This window comes from Camelus ferus, chromosome 2 (assembly GCF_009834535.1).
Source record: "Camelus ferus isolate YT-003-E chromosome 2, BCGSAC_Cfer_1.0, whole genome shotgun sequence".
NCBI classification, from domain to species: Eukaryota; Metazoa; Chordata; class Mammalia; order Artiodactyla; family Camelidae; genus Camelus; species Camelus ferus.
Genome location: NC_045697.1, coordinates 101542382 through 101558684, shown reverse-complemented (window position 1 = coordinate 101558684; position 16303 = coordinate 101542382). Strand labels below are relative to the sequence as shown.

The 16303-nt window shown below is 37.2% G+C and overlaps 1 long non-coding RNA gene across 1 annotated transcript in view; it reads left to right on the top strand.

Moving 5' to 3' along the window:
- Positions 1–16303, top strand: part of LOC106729929 — a 172061-nt gene that overhangs the window by 95605 nt on the left and 60153 nt on the right. The gene's annotated exons all lie outside the window — the stretch shown is intronic.

Here is a 16303-nt window from a genome sequence, read left to right as displayed (position 1 = left end):
CTTTTTTTTTCTTGGTTAGTCTAGCTAAAAGTTTGTCAACTTTATCTTTTTAAAAACTCAACTCTTTGTTTCATTTTTCCTGTTGTCTTTCTCATCTGTATTTCATTTATTTCTGCTGTAATATTTATTATTCCCTTTCTTCTGCTAACTTTGAGCTTAGCTTGTTCATCTGTTTTTAGTTCCTTAAGGTGAAAAGTTCGGTTGTTTATTTAAGATTTTTCTTTTCTGTTAATGTAGGCATAAATCACTATAAATTTCCCTCTTAGAAGCATTTTTGCTGCATCTCATAAATTTTGGTATGTTTTATTTCCATTTTTGTTTGTCTTAAGATACAGTCAGCCCTTTGGATCTGCAGGTTCTACATTCATGGATTCAACCAACTATAGATCAAAAGTATTTTTAAAAATTCCAAAAAATTCCAAACAGCAAAACTTGAACTTGCTGTGTGCCAGCAACTATTTACATAGCATTTATATTGCATTAGGTATTATAAATGATCCAGAGATGATTTAAAGTATATGGGAAGATGTGTATAGGTTATATGAAAATAACAGGCTAGGATGGATGAAAAGGAAAAAGAGACCATCAGTGAAGTAGGAGAACCAAGAGGAAGTAGCATCCTGGAAGCCTTATGAGGAAAATGGGGAGTGATCAATTGTGTTAAAAGCTGATGATAAAATAAAGATTAGGGATTTGCCATTGCATATAACAATGTTGTGGCAATTGGTGACTTGATATAAGCGGTTTCTATTAAGTGGTAAAAGCAAAAACCTATGTGAACTGGATTAAAGAGAGGTTGAAATTCAGGACAGAAAATTAAGTTTCTGAACAGTCTGGAATAGAGAATATGCAATAACTAAAGAAGAACTTGGAAACAACTTTTTAAAGATATTATAATATGTTTGTATGATAATGGTTTTGATCTAAGAGAGAGGAAAAATGATAATGGAAAAGAGGGAGGGAGAATAAATGTTGGAGTGATGTCTTTGAGTGGGTAAGAGGAGATTGGCCCCAGAGACCAGAGGAGGGGTTAGACTTGGAGAAGAGCATGGGCTGTTCATTTCTAGCATCAAGAAAAAGGTAGATGTAAGAGCAGTATGGCAATAAGAGCTTGAGAAATTTCTCTTAGGATATCATCTGACTTTTCAGAGAAATAGGAAACGAGATTATCAACCTAGAGGGCATAGTGTTGGAGATTTGAGGACAGGAAAGGCATGGAATAATTATCCAAGTGAATAGAAGAGTGAATGGACTAGAAAGGCAGATTGATTGCTAGGCATCCTCTTGAGGTTGAGGATTATGAAACAGAAGAGAGAAGGGTGAGCATGGTTGTATATTTCTCTTCAGCTCCATTCAGTTATCCAGGTGCAAGGGTAAAGAGCGTGGGGAGCTGGGCTTAAATAAGCACCAGGATTTAGCCAGGTGAGTATAATGGAAAGAGAGAGGAGGGTGGGTAGTTGGGAATGGGAAAGAGTGATTATAATTATGAATGGTGTTATTTAAATTGTGTAGGCAGGGAGGTGAGAACCTAATGGAGATGAGGGACAATTAATGGTTTCGGGAGATCAATGCATTGTAGGCAAAGGATTGATGGAAAATTTATTTGAGGGCAGGAGAATAAGTGGGGGGTTTTGGTTGAAGTGTTTATGGAAGAAAATCAGATCTAAGTGCAGATCTGTTTCATCTAATCCACTTTGAATTCTGTTTCTTGATCTTTTTACATACATAACCCAGTTGCGTACTCAATTGTTCGAACTCTTTTTATCACCTTCTCTGTTCTGTAAACTCTCCTGCGCACAGAGAGCAAGAAGCGTCTTTCTGAAGAGTCATTTTGATCTTGCTGCTCAAATCCTTAGAAGTCTACAATCATTCCAGTCCATTCTAAAATAAAAATTTGATGTTCTTACAAATAATATCCCCATAACTTCTTACTGTGGCCCTTTCTACTCCATTATTTTTATTTTTTTCATTTTGCATTTATAAACACAGTGTATTTCCCAGGAGTTCTTTCAATAAGAAAGGAATAGTTTTCTCCCTTTATCTCCTACTGATTTGTCTTATGAAAAAAGAAGCAGTTTAGGTCTAAAGTTTCTCTTCTGCTGATCTATGGCTCTTTGTAGTATCTTTTCACCACCTCTCCAGAGTAATTGCACCACAATCCCAGACCTTGATCTCTAAATTTTGCTTTATTTCCTCCTGTGATATCTAATAGGCTCAAAGCATAGAGAGTTAGGTTTTTTATTTTATTTTATTTTACTTTTTTAATCCAAATGTGTGGTTAAGATTCAAAAACACAGTCTTCAAACACAGAATGGGCCTTTGTCTTTCTGGTCCCTCTGGCAATCCATGCCCATTCCTTTTGATGTGTTATCAAGGAATTCCAGATGGAATCCTAACACTTTTTTTCTTTCTTTTTTTTGTTTTTTGGCTTTCATCACGGTACCTTGCTCTAGGCTCAGTGTTCTAACTGGGTGTCTTTCCTTTTAAAGAGACAAGTATTAGGGCCCAAGGCTATTATTTTTTTCTCTACTGATTGGTTATTCTGAGTGATTAGTTATTCTCATTTGACTGACCTCTTCCATAGAACCTTGGGACTAGTGGCACTTGGGTAATTTTTTATGTAATAGATCTTAAAATGCTTTTTTTCTTGCATCCATTTCTCATCATATTTTTAGGGCTTTCAGGTAAACCATTTCTCTGCTTACAATGACAATTTAAGAACTGATGTGGGCTTTTTTTTTTTTTTGATGTTTTTGGAGAGAGCTTCAGGCTCAATAAAGCTAAGTTCTGGTGAAAAATGGTACTTTTGATTTTTGGATGATCCTTATGAGGTCTAAAAGAAGAAGTATCTATTAGTCACAGGGCTTAGCTTCCTTATTTCTTTTTGGTGGGTATTATTAGCTGTCTAGGGCTACCACGAAACTAGGTGGCTTAAGACAACAAGAATTTATTCCCCCAAAGTTCTGGAGGCCAGAAGTTCAAAATCAAGATGGTGGCAGGTCCCTGCTTCCCCTGAAGCCTAGAGGGGAGGATTCCTTCTTGTCTCTTCCAGCTTCTGAGAGCCCCACACATTCCTTGGTTTGAGGCAGCATAACTCCAAATTCTGCTCTGTCTTCACATGTCTTCCTTGTCTGTATGTGTCTATGTCCAACTTCTCTTTTATAAGGATATAGCTCATATTGGATTAGGGCCCACCCTTGACCAGTATGACCTAACTTAACTAAATACATCTGCAAAGACTCTGTTTTCCAAACAAAGTCACATTTTGAGGTTCTGGGTGGACATGAAGGTTTTTTTGGACATTTTTCAACTCAGTACAGTGGATGAAGAAAGGAGAGCAATAAAAATTGCATTATTATCATTCTGTAGGAGGGAGATGTTTTGGAATGGTGCTGTGGAATTTGGTTTCCCTTCCACCAATATATACCATTTATTCCTTTTATATGTAGAGTTGACATTAAAGAATGGAAATGATGGAGAGTGACTCGTTTCAGTGATTCATGATGCTTTTCTCTGAGAATTTTCACCAAACGTTAGAAAAATGAATGCTTTGAGGAGAAAAGTGGATTTGACAAAATATTATTAAAGTGGAAACATTAATAAATAATGTCTTTTACTAGATAAATGCTCTTTACCTGTGAAAGAAAAAATAAACTGTGAATCCTTAATTTTATCCATTTCACTACCCCTCAGTAGATGGCTTAACCTATTATTCTACTAAAAAGCCAGCTTCAGTGAGCCCTTTCACCTATGTGGAGTTGCCTTCAATGTCTTCATTTCTTCACCACCACCTGCCTCTTTTCTCTCACTTCCCTCCATGAAGAAAGTGCATCTCTCTTCCTGGCAGAGGCTGATCTTCGCACCTATGCTCCATCTAACCTCTTTTTCTTCCTCTGAGATTTCATTCCTTCAATTTTTCTTTCTCCTTTGTAAATGTGATCTTTCTCTCTACCGGCTGGTTCCCACATGTTGATAAACACGTTTAGGTCTCCATCTCCTGCCAAGCTTCATTTTTTTGACTCTGCCACTAAAATCAATACTGTTTTTCTCAGAGCTCAATTCCTTTTGCCCTCTAAGCAACATTTGATATGTTAACCATCCTCTCTTTGAATTTGCTTTTTCCACGTCTCTCATTTTTTTGTACCTCACTGCTGTTTCCTCCTCTATCTCCTTCACTAGCTCCTATCTTCTGTATAGTGTCTTAAAATGGAGGTATTTCCCAAGACTCTCTTTAAAACTTTCTCTTTTTGGATGATTTCCTCAACTCTCACATCTTCCATATATATGGAACACACACACAAAGAGAAGCCTTTCGAACTTACACCTCTTACTCCCAATTTTTCATAATGTCAAGAGAAAAAACAGCAATAAGAATATTAATTACTGTTTAGTGAGTGCCTATTGTGTGCTACCTACAGTGTTATGGTACCAGGTGCTTTTTCTTTCCTTTAAAAAAATTATCTTATTTAATTCTCAAAAAGTCTATGAGTTGGATGTTATCATTCCTATTTTTCAGAGAAGAAAAAAGGTTTAGCGACTTTGTGTGTGTGTGTGTGTGTGTGTGTGTGTGCAAATCCATGTAAGTCATGGTGCAGAGAAAGCAAAGGTCTACACAACATCTCAATAAGCCCAGTGCACCTCCTTACCTCCAATTTTTTTTTTTAATGTGTGAATAACAGCACCTAACTTCTTATTTTGTTAATTTCAGGGCTCAGGTTCTAAACCTTAGGATTATTTCCCCACTTCCTTTCTCATAGGACTCTTTACACAGTCACATAATTACTTGCCAAGTTCTTCATAATGTCTTGAGTTCAGCCCCTCTTTTCTAGGTTCAGGATTGCCACTCTAATTCAGACCGCTCATCTCTTGCCTTGTCTACTACTAAAAAAAGAAAAAAATTTCACCTGCTCCCCTTGGCATTCTGAGTTGTCCACGCCTACATGGTGACTGCCCTTCCTGAAGCCTAGCGAGAGAGTTCTCATTCATTTTCTCATAGTTCTATGAAATTTCCATTGCTTGCTGAATTAGGTACAGACTCCTGACACTAGAAGAGATATATAAAAGATTAGTTTATTTTGATGATAAACTAAGAAAGTATACATAAAGCACTTAGCACAATGTTTGCATATGGAAAGAACTTACTATGTATTTTATAATTATAGTAATTCAGTGCTCTTCAAAATGCGGTTCTAAACTTACTCTTTCAACATACATATTCCAAGGCCCCTCAGCCTTACCCTCTGTTCCAGCAGGACACATGAACGCGCATCCACTTTTCTGCTGTAGTGCTTTTGTTCACACTGTTTCTTTCCTCTCACTCTTTACCTCTGCTTTTGAAATCCTTTCAACTATAGGTCCTTCTCAAAGGTTGTCTTCATGAGACTTTTCCTGATTCAAGATTTCCTGGTCCAAATTAATAGGGTATTTCCTCCTATAACCCCATGGCACCTTGTTTATAACTCTCAGATGACAAGAAAAATAGGCTATGTGGTAATGTAATTGTCTGGGTACTTGGCTCATCTTTTCTGGATTATAAAGTCCCTGAGGGCAGAACTTGCATCTAATTAATTCTGCATCCTCATAGAGCCTAATGTAGTAATTTGTACAATACTTGCACTCAATATAGGTTTGAATTTATATTATCTCTCTCTCAATTTATTAGGATAATATTAAGCTGCTGCAACAAAAAAGACTCAAAATTGCTCTGGTTCGAGTGAGATAGCAGTTAATTGCCTTGAGGGAGGCATGGGGTCCAGGAGAGGTAGGGCACCCTGCTCTCTCTACAAGCTGACCTAGCGACCCAGTTACTTTGCCACTCTCCCCCATGAAATCACTTGTTTTATTTTGTTTTTTCTCTCAGTATCTTCTTATAATAAGACCACTTGGAATAAATCATTCTGAATAACAGTATTTTGGATAACTAAGTATGTATGTATTAAGGCACTAAAATGTCTTTTTTTAAAATTTTTACTTTTTTGGGGGGGGAAGGCAATTAGGTTTATTTGTTTGTTTGTTTGTTTATAATGGAGGTACTGGGGATTGAACCCAAGACTTCATGCATGCTAAGCATGTGCTTTACCACTGAGCTATATCTTCCCTCACCCTCTAAAATTTCTTATTTGGCTGTTTTGAACAGAAAGCTTTCAAAATGTATTGCATCGTCATTGAAATTATTGAGTCTATTTTAATCATTTCTTAAATGCACAAATTTATTTTTATAAATGTCACCTATGTTACTGAGCTGAAATAGAGAGATCTCCTTGGACCTGATGGTTCAGGTTTGCTGCTCTGTTATGATGTAGTAGAGCGATGCTTTTGGACACTCACCAGGCTTTTACTCATACACAATGTCCCCATTTCTTACGTCTGTTTTTTAGCAATACCCCCATGCTTTCCCCTGGCTATTAGACTTTTAGCTGATAATGCTTTTGGGTGTCAGTGCAAATACCTGCAGAAGCCCATGTCCCTCTTCTTGTCCCTGTTTATAATATTCTGTGGGTTTAGAAATTAAACAAAAACTAATGCCTGGCACACTTCTAGGTGTTTTTACCTATTTTAACTCATTTCATCCTATAACAACTCTATAAAAGCTATTAATGTTTTCCTCATCTTCTGGGTGATCCAACAGAGCACTGAGTTTAAGTAACTTGCCCGAGGTCTCAGAATTAGTGAACAGCGGAGTCAGGATTCAACTCAGATAGTCTAACTCCAGCATCTGTACTCTTAATACTGTACTGCCTTTAGGCTTCTCCAAATTCTACTTGAACTAAGAATGAGTGGATTCTGAAAGACAGTGAGAGGCACGCCTATAATAATCTCATTTTAGGTCATCAGGACATTCTCTCCTTGGTCGATTCCACGCAGATTGAACTGAGAGCTAGACCAGGTGCACAAAGGTGAGGTAATACGGCTGCTGCAGTTTGGGCTGTCATGTCCGAGAGCAGTTGAGGGAGCTTACTCCACACTTACACAGCCAGGATTCAGAGGTGAAATCAGGTGTTCTTCTCCGCTGCATGTGACATCACTGTGCTTGGAAACCCATTCATTCTCTTTTTCAAGGTGGCCAAACAGTTCGATGGCTCTTGGTCTGGGATACATGTGAGACTGCTATTTCATGTATTGACCATGTGCATCACCAGGATGTCAGAGGGAAAGTCTCAAAGGAGGAAAGAAAAAGTCTAGAGAATGTCACCAGTGTTTTTCTTTGGTGCTTTAATATAAAAGTTAGTTTACAAACATGATTGAGTGAAAGAAAAAAAGAAAAATCATCTCTTGGTCGAAGAAAAAGGTAGTTATGTTATGTGGAAATTTAGTACTTTGAAAGGAAATATGCATTTGAAAAATGCAATGTAAAGTATCTGGATATTGTTTTCAATGTAAAGTATAAGCAGCAGAGAGCATCTTAGAGTAAGGAGATACTAGCTTGGGAACAATGCTAATAACCAAGAGAATTAGTGAAGTGAAAACATGCTCTATAAATACTGATGGTAGTGTAGCCATTATATAAGATTATTGTAGCCTCCACAAGATTGATATTTTCAAATGACTTGGAGGCTTTGCTAGTTTATTTTGATGGCTAACAGTTTTCAGAGTGTTCCTTGGGTGTTTACACATTTTTCTGCTTTGAAAACAACCCAGAGCGTTTTCTTTTCTTAGCAGACGTGACTAACACTGATTGAAAAGTAAGAAGTCTCCTCTCTTAGCTGTGGCCGTGAATGGTTTTATTACAAGTCAGCAGCATGTTTCGGAGGCCTGCAATCTGGTTTATTATAAAACAAGTATGATAGTAGAATTTTCTATGAAATCACATACTTCTACCATTTTGCACTCCTGCACCTTATTAGCCTGTCAAAATGAATAGTTACAGTCATTTTTTATATAACAACACATATAATTACAAGTTATAAAACTTGGACTGCAGCATATAAAGGAAATAAACTAGCCTATATAGCATCAAAATGAGTATGAAGGGTGTAGTGGTCCAGTATTAAGAAATTTTGTATATCTAGCATCTGATATTGGCAGACATAAATATTTCTCCTTCAAACCAGTAGACATTCCCATTTCCTTCTTCGACTCCCCATCTCACTCAGCTTTGAGAACACAAGGGTACATCAATGAACACAGAACGCATTGAAAAGTTAAAAAAAAAAGGAGCAGATTGAAGTTGTTGGCCTACTGCCAAAGCATCCCTCAGCTTATACAGCGTTCCTTCAGTTCAAGCAATTTGGGCCAGTGCTTCTTGTCAAGGCTGTGCGACCTAAACCCCGTTAGGATTGATTACACCACTACTCTAAATGGGTGTAGGAAGAAGTAGAGGCCCAAGGTCAAAGCTGAATTTCTTGAGTTCCTATTAGAATCTTAAGCTGGTTTATTTAGCCTTGGCTCCGAATTTGAATAGTGCAATGTCATTTGCGATCTTGGGCATTTGGTTTTGCGACTTTGGTTTGATCTTTTAGATAGAATCAGTTTCCATGGGATCGGATCACCCGGATTCCCTGGCAGAGGCTGAGGTCTTGCTCCGGAGGCCACATTCCTTTACGGCAGGTCTGAGTACTTTCACTGTAACCGGTGACTCTGAATGTAAACCCAGATTCACATCTTGCCTTGTCCTCTGGCTTTTGTGTCCATGAGTTTTGTCTCATGTTTTCACCCTCATGCAAACCTAGATTCTAAATACTGTCATTTCACTGCGTTGCAAGAATGAAAATATCCACTCATACCAAGATTTTCATGAATTTCCTACAACTGATAGGTTTGAAGGTCTCAGGGTGAGGGCACCAACCTGGTTCTCTTTGCCTCGTTTCCTCTGTGTGCCTCACTCTGTTTTATCTTGGAATTCTTCAGACTCTGTCTTTTTATTATGGAGAGTATGCCTTATCCCCTCCAAGCTTTCAATGATTGATAAGTGGGGCCTGAGGGCTTAACTTTTACTCTAAAGGCCTCTCCTTATGTCTTTCCAACAGAAAGAGCTCTCTGCTGCAGAATTACAGCCTCAGCTGCCAGCTGTTATAAACTTTAACTATCCTATTATGAGTAATAGCTCAGTAATTTTATTAATTGCTTTTCTCCTTACATCTCTCTTTTCCCCTTTCTTCTTCCTTCCCATTTCCTTTCATTATTCCTTTCTTCTCTTCCTCTCTCCTTTCCTTTCTTCCTTCCTTTTTTCCTTCCTACCTTATATGCCTGATGTGTACTAGATACTCTTCTGGTCACTGAGATAAGGAGAATGAATAAGGCAGATGGTTACTTTCCAGAAGCATCAGTATAGGAAGGGGAGACCAACTTCCTCCCCCACCAAAAAACCCCGCCACATAGGAGTTGAGAGGCAGGTAGAGGAGCAAAAAGTCACTTCATGATTGCTAATTTGGAGGACTGCTCTGATAGAAATGCCATGAATAGAAAATACTAGAAAAGGCGGCTTTAGGCAGAAATGATAAGTAAGTTGGGCATGAAGTTTTATGCACCTGCAAGATACCTGAGAAGAGGAAAATTCAGTGTGGAGTTTAGGAAAGAGATTAAAGTTGGGATATAATTTTAAGAGTCACCAGCATGTGTGGTTGAGATTACATAGGAAGGAAAAAGAGAATAAAAAGAAAAAGGGGCCAAAAAAGGATGTCATTTTAAATAACATCCTCATTTGACAGCAGTCAGAAGCAGAGCCACAAAAAGTAAAAGCAAAAGAACACAGCAAAAGTAAAAACTTAGGTGGCGACTAACCCAGTTCATTTCCAAACTCTTGCCTTCTTTTTATGACCTTGAAACCTTGGAGACCATGGATACAAAACTGACCACCAAGGGAGGATAAGAATGGAGAGTTGTACTTTAGGAAGAAGAGGAAGATCTTCATAAGGGAGGAAGTAACTGACAACGTGCAATGTCTTAGAAACAGGAAGTTCACTGAAAACAGGCCCTTGAGTGAGTCTTCTATCTTCTTTAACCTATTGCTGTTGATTGTTTCATCTTGTTCTGTTTCAGTGAAGCTGGAGGGCAGATGGTCACCATCTGGAATTCTCACTTTTCTGGTTTACTGTTTTTTTCACTGCTTTCCATTAAGTTCCATTATTTTAGGTATTATTTTGCGAGCCTTCTCAGAAATGCATTCTGGTTGTTTTTATTTCTCTAAAGTCCCTATTGAATCTTTATCTTGACAGAGTCTTACTAGTGAAATTGAGTTAATGCTTCATTTGATCTCATTATGCTTTTACTAATTCACTCCTAGATAGCACTTGTTTATTTAGAAGCCTGCTGAACTTCTGGATCATACTCAACCTGTGTTGCCTGGTAATCTCTGGATTTCTTTTGTTTACATTTCTACATAGACAAAAGTTAGTAGATCTTAGTCTGTTATAATAGAAACTTATTTCAAAGGATATGATTATAGGAAGCCTGAATGTTTCACTTTGTTTTGTTCTTTTGGCTAATGTGGAGAGAGACAGTCTGAGTAAACATAATGGGAAAGACAAGACAAAGATAATTATTAAGAAGGTTTTTCAGTTAACAGAATTCACACTGAAGATTCCTATAAGCATGGACAATGGTCAGTAGGGTTTCTGTAAATTGACAGTAATGAACTGCCTTCCCAGTCCTTCCTACAAGAAGTTGAACACATTAGATGCTTAAAGACAACAGAAAGTTGTCTTTTTTTAAGTCATAGGTTTCTTTGGATTTGACATCTCACAAAAAGTGATTTTATTCTGTTATTTTCTATAAAATATGTGATTAGTTTTATGATTATTTTATATTATTAATTTTATAGGGATCCTTGCAATAAATTTCAGTGCATTTTTTACAAGGAGAACAAAAAGATAAAATTGCAGTGGTGCTGAAATAATTCTTCTTATACCTAAACATTTATTATACAAGTTTATGTAAAACTTTGTGATCACAAGGCCAGTGAGTCTAAAGACCTATTTATATTTCATCTTTTGAGGGGAAAACTGGGTGCCAGGGGTCCAATGACCAAGTCTCTAGTTCAACTCTTAAGTCACCAGGGATGGGAAAAAACTGCTGGATGTCCTGGTCACAGCCTTTAGGCCCTCGAAGTCTTTCTTCAGGCTCATCCATCTCAAAAAGGTGCACTAATCACAAGGTCATTAATCCAGAGTGGTTTCTCTTATTAGGCAGGGTGGGGGTTGAGATGTTGAGTTTTAAGCCATTTTATTATGATACTTTTTAAATAATCAGCAAAGTTGAGAGAATTTTACAGTGAAAAACAACACTATATATAGAACCACAACCCAGATTCTCTCACTTCTATTATCCTATAAATGCTTTATCATATATTTATATATCACTTTATCCATCCTTTAATCCATTTTAGCTTTTTGATGCATTTCAGAGTAAATTGTGGCTATCAGTATACTTCTCCCTGAATATTTCAGCATTCATATTATGAACTAGAATTAGATATCTATTTTTACATAAAACTTATATATAACAAAATACACAAACATTGCCAGCACATTCACTGAGTTTTGACCAATGAATATGCTTGTTAAAACCAAACCCCTATCAAGACATAGAATATCACCACCACCCAAGAAAATTCCTTCTTGACTCTCCCCAGTCAAACCCTACCTCTATCCCCAGAGGAAAATACTCTTCTGATTTTTTCCAACATAGACATTCTCTTCTAGAATGTCATATAAATGGAATAATATGTGCTCTTTTGTGTCTGGCTTTTTTCACATAGCATGATGCTTTTGAGATCCACTTATGTTGTTGCATATATTGGTGGTTTATTCCTTTTTATTGCCATGTGGTATTCCCTTATATACAGATAAACAGATAGTTTATTCATTCTCTTTTTGATGGACCCTGGACTTTTCTAGTTTTGGGTCACTATGATTAATACCATGAATATTATTGTACAAGTGTTTCATATAAACATACGTTTTCATTTCTCTTAGGCAAATATCTCAAAGTGGGATTGCTAAGAAATGGGGTAGGAGGAGTTTGTTTAGTTCTGTAAGAAACTGCCAAACCTTTTTTCAAAATGTTTATATCATTTTACATTCCTGTTAAAAATATATAAGATTTCCAATTGCTCCATATCCTTGTCAACTTTTAGTGTTGTCAGTCCTTTTAATTTTAGCCATTGTGGTGTGAATGAGAACTACAGAACTTAGGAGCAAATAATTCTCCTTTCACTGCCCCTGCCCCCTTTTAATTAAAAAATTAATTTATGTATTTATTTGCCTCAGGAACCTCTTGCAGTGTTTATTGTCTGATTATTAAGACCATCGAGTCTAGAGAGTTTCGCCAACTTAAATCTCTGATCCAGAAGGACTCTACCTTATGGGCTTCTTGACCTTACATCTTTTTCTTTGGCTCACTACCAGATTATATAGGGACTAATCCAGTCTGCTTTCAAACTCTTGCCTCCTTTTTATGACCTTGATACCATGGACACCACAACACCAGCTAGCTGATCTAGACATAAAGCAGGGAAAGGGTGTGGAAGAATTGCTACCCTTTCTATGAGTGTTTTATGCAAGACAAAACATTTCTGCATTGATTTTTATATGGTTGAGAGAAAATACAGAGAATACAGCTGGGACACTTCCATCTGCATGGTTTGCTCTGTTTCTGTATGCTCCCTTGAAAGAATATGAAGAACTCCTTTTAAAAACACTCCTCTCATTGGTTTCCCAAAAGGCCGGAGGAGCATGAGTGCATGTGTTGAGGTGTGATGAATAGGACACTGAACAGATCTTGTTTCACTTTCTCACTGCCAGCTTTTTTTTTTCTCCCTCCACCTCTCCCAGGTATGGGGAATAGGCAGTTGGCCCATAAGCCACAGGAAGTTTGACTGGGCTCATCAAACAGAATTTCCTCAAGAAGTCTTGATTGTTGAGGAATGCTGTCACATGTGAACTTTAAGAAATCTGTCATTAGCCCCATGCAGTGCTCTGAGTCCTTGGCTACATATATTGTCTCTTGAGTTACCTACTGTTTTAGCCTGCACTCTGAGATTTTGTTTAACCTGTAGTTATTTATTCTTAGTTACTATCTGTATTAGTAGTGGTATTTTACTGTTGCATTAGCCACTGGTTTTAGTGTCATAGGATCTTCTTATTTTTAATTTGTTGGGTCTTTTCCCTTGCCTGTTCTCTTGTTTTGCCTTAAATTTGGATCAGAATGCTCATGGAACAAAGAAGATTCAAGTTCTGCAACCCTCTTTATATTTTGCAGCTGACTTTCTCTACTGCTGGTCTCGTACTATCATTCCCTTCCACTCATTTCAGTTATTGAGGAAATTTTAATAAGTTTCCATTGCCCTCACAAACATAAGTCACCTTGATATTTATCTTAAAGGAATCCTGGACAATAGTATCAGTAATTACTACCTTTTACAGATACACAGAGAAATGACGTTCTCAGACTTGGTTAAGGTATAAAAATCAGAACCTAAGGCCAGAGTCTCCAGGAATCATTAATGGCTGTCATTGTCCCTTAGAAAGAATAGAGGTATAGATACAAAGTATTGGGGATAGAAAAGACAGGAGATGATTTTCTATGATACTATTAATAGCTGAAGTCCTGGATAATGCTAGTTAAAAATGAAATATATCAAAGAAAAGCAGGGTAACCAATACCTACCTTTTTTTGTAATAATACCTACAATCTTTGTCATCATTTATTCATTCAGCAAATATTTGTTGATGGCATACTATGTGCCAGGCAGTGTTTTAGGGGGTTAGTGGTAATCGGTGAACAAAACAGAAAACAGATTCACTCATTGAGTTGAAATTTTGATGGATGGGGGACAGAAAAATAAGGAAAATAAATGATTATTTAATATGTTAGGAAGTGATTAGTGCTGTGGAGAAAAATAATGCATGTGGTGGGTGAAATTTTAAAGGGGTGGTCTCATTAAGAAGAAAGCATTTGATCAAGTGACATCACTTATATATAGAATCTTAAAAAGTGATACAAATGAACTTATCTACAAAACAGAAACAAACTCACAGACACAGAAAACAAATTTATGGTTACCAAAGGGAAAAGGAGGAGGTGGAGGGATAAATTAGGCATTTGGGATTAGCAGGTACAAACTACTGTATATAAAATAGATAAACAACAAAGTCCTACTGTATAGCACAGGGAACTATATTCAATATCTTGTCATAACCTATAATGGAAAAGAATCTGAAAAAGAGCATATATTTGTATAAATGAATTACTTTGCTGTACACCTGAGACTAACACAACTTTGTAAATCAACTATTCTTAAATTAAAAAAAAAAAGAGAGAGCATGTGAGCAAAGATTTGAAAAACATAAGGAATAAACCATGTGAAAATCTGAGGAAAGATTGTCACAGGCAGTGAGCACCTGCCTGATACAGTGTAGGAACAACCTGGAGACCAGTGAGGCTGAAGTGAAGTGAACGGAGTACAGACAGTAAATGAGAGCAGAAAAGCAATGGAGGCCCAGATCCCACAGGTGTCTTGTCTGCTGTTATAAGGACTTTGCAATTAATTCTCAGCAAGCTATTTACTCTGTTAAAGGAGTGACATGATTTGACATGTCTAAACAGATCACTCTGGCTCTTGGTTGGGAATAAACTGAAGTGGAGCGAAAGTGTAAGTGGGGATATCATTTGAGCATGAATGTAACCTTCTGCATAATTGGAATGTACAAGAATTCTGAATGTAGTACAAATGAAGTGGGCAAATAGGGAAGCTACGATTAAAAAAGATAAGATTATACTGTGTAGCACAGGGTAGTGTGTACAAGATCTTGTGGTAGCTCACAGCAAAAAAAAAATGTGACAATGAGTATATGTATGTTCATCTATAACTGAAAAATTGTGCTCTACACTGTAATTGACGCAACATTGTAAAACGACTATAACTCAATGAAAAAACGTAAAAAAAAATAATAAATTGGCTATGCCCCCCCCAAAAGATAACTGAGAATTTCTTTGTGAAAAGGCTACAGTGTGTGTCTGCCTTGGTTGGTGGTGTTTGCTGAATCTATCAGCTTTTTTATGCTTATGGTGAATAAATCTGCAATTGCGAATTTATCTTTGGCCCTTAAAATTCTGTTCTTTGCAGTTCTGTCTGTACTTCAGAAGTACCTCTTGCATCAGTTATATCAGGTGGCTTATCTTGGTGAATATTTGCCCAGCTGTCTCTGAAAAGTGTTATAACTGCTCAAGGACAAAAGCTTTCCTCAAACAAATAGTAATGAACTTGGGAAGGTATTATGTTAGGGGCTCCTTCAGGAATAATGGACTAGACAACCTCAGAAGTGTAATATTTAGAAGAATATGAGTCAATAGAAATTAACTAAGTGTTTAAAATAGTAAATATTTTATGTCTAAGACAAATTGGGTTTTAAAAGTCATCAAATCTATGGCATTGTGGCAAATAATAAGGCAGTTCATTCTTTGCTATGAGAGAATAAGGAGATTATCAAAGATTTCAGGAAAAATGAAATAGAAAAATTACTCAACAGAGTTAGCTGAATTGTAGTATATGAATAATTAAAATGATCAAACCAATAGGAACAAAAGCTTAAAGTAATTATATAGGTATTAATTTAACTGCCCACAAATTTAGTTTCAAAAATATAATTTTATTTTTCTCCAACTGGAATTAATTTCTGTTTCATCCCATTTTGCCTAGTGGCACAAATTTAACCATTGTCACTTCAGTCAACTCAGAAATTCCTCATTCCATTCAGGATTTTCTCCTTTCTGTTCTCCCTGAGAAGGAATACATATTCTGAGGGGTCTTTCTCCGGTGCCCAACTAGAGAGGCGGGGTATCTATTCTCCAGCCATCAATTGTCCTTTTCGGTATCTGTTTTCACCTTCCAGAGGCTGATCCTCAGTTGTTGGTGTCCATCTTTATTCTAGAGCTAAGATTTGGGTCTTTTGTTCCTTGTGTACTTTGTGATTCCTCTCCTGAGGCAGTGAATGCCACTGACTTAGTATGAAGAATGTCTTGGACACACAGGTGATGGGGTATGGTAGCATACTTCTAAGACGGCTGGCATCACTTCCTTCCTTACCCGTGCATGCATGTTAATTCCTCATTATGTAATAGTGTGTTTCACCCTCCTCCTCCTGAATCTAGACTGGCCCAGTTGACTTGCTTGACTAATAGAATGAGGTGATAGCAACGTTCTGAAACTTCTAAAGCTAGGCCAAGGAGTCTTGCAGCATCTGCCTGGGCCTCTTGGAATGCTCACTTCTGGAACACTGCCCGGGAACCCAAAGCATCTAAGTGAAGTCCAACTACTCTGAGATGGCCATTCTGGAGAGGGTGCATGTGAGCATTCTGATGAATG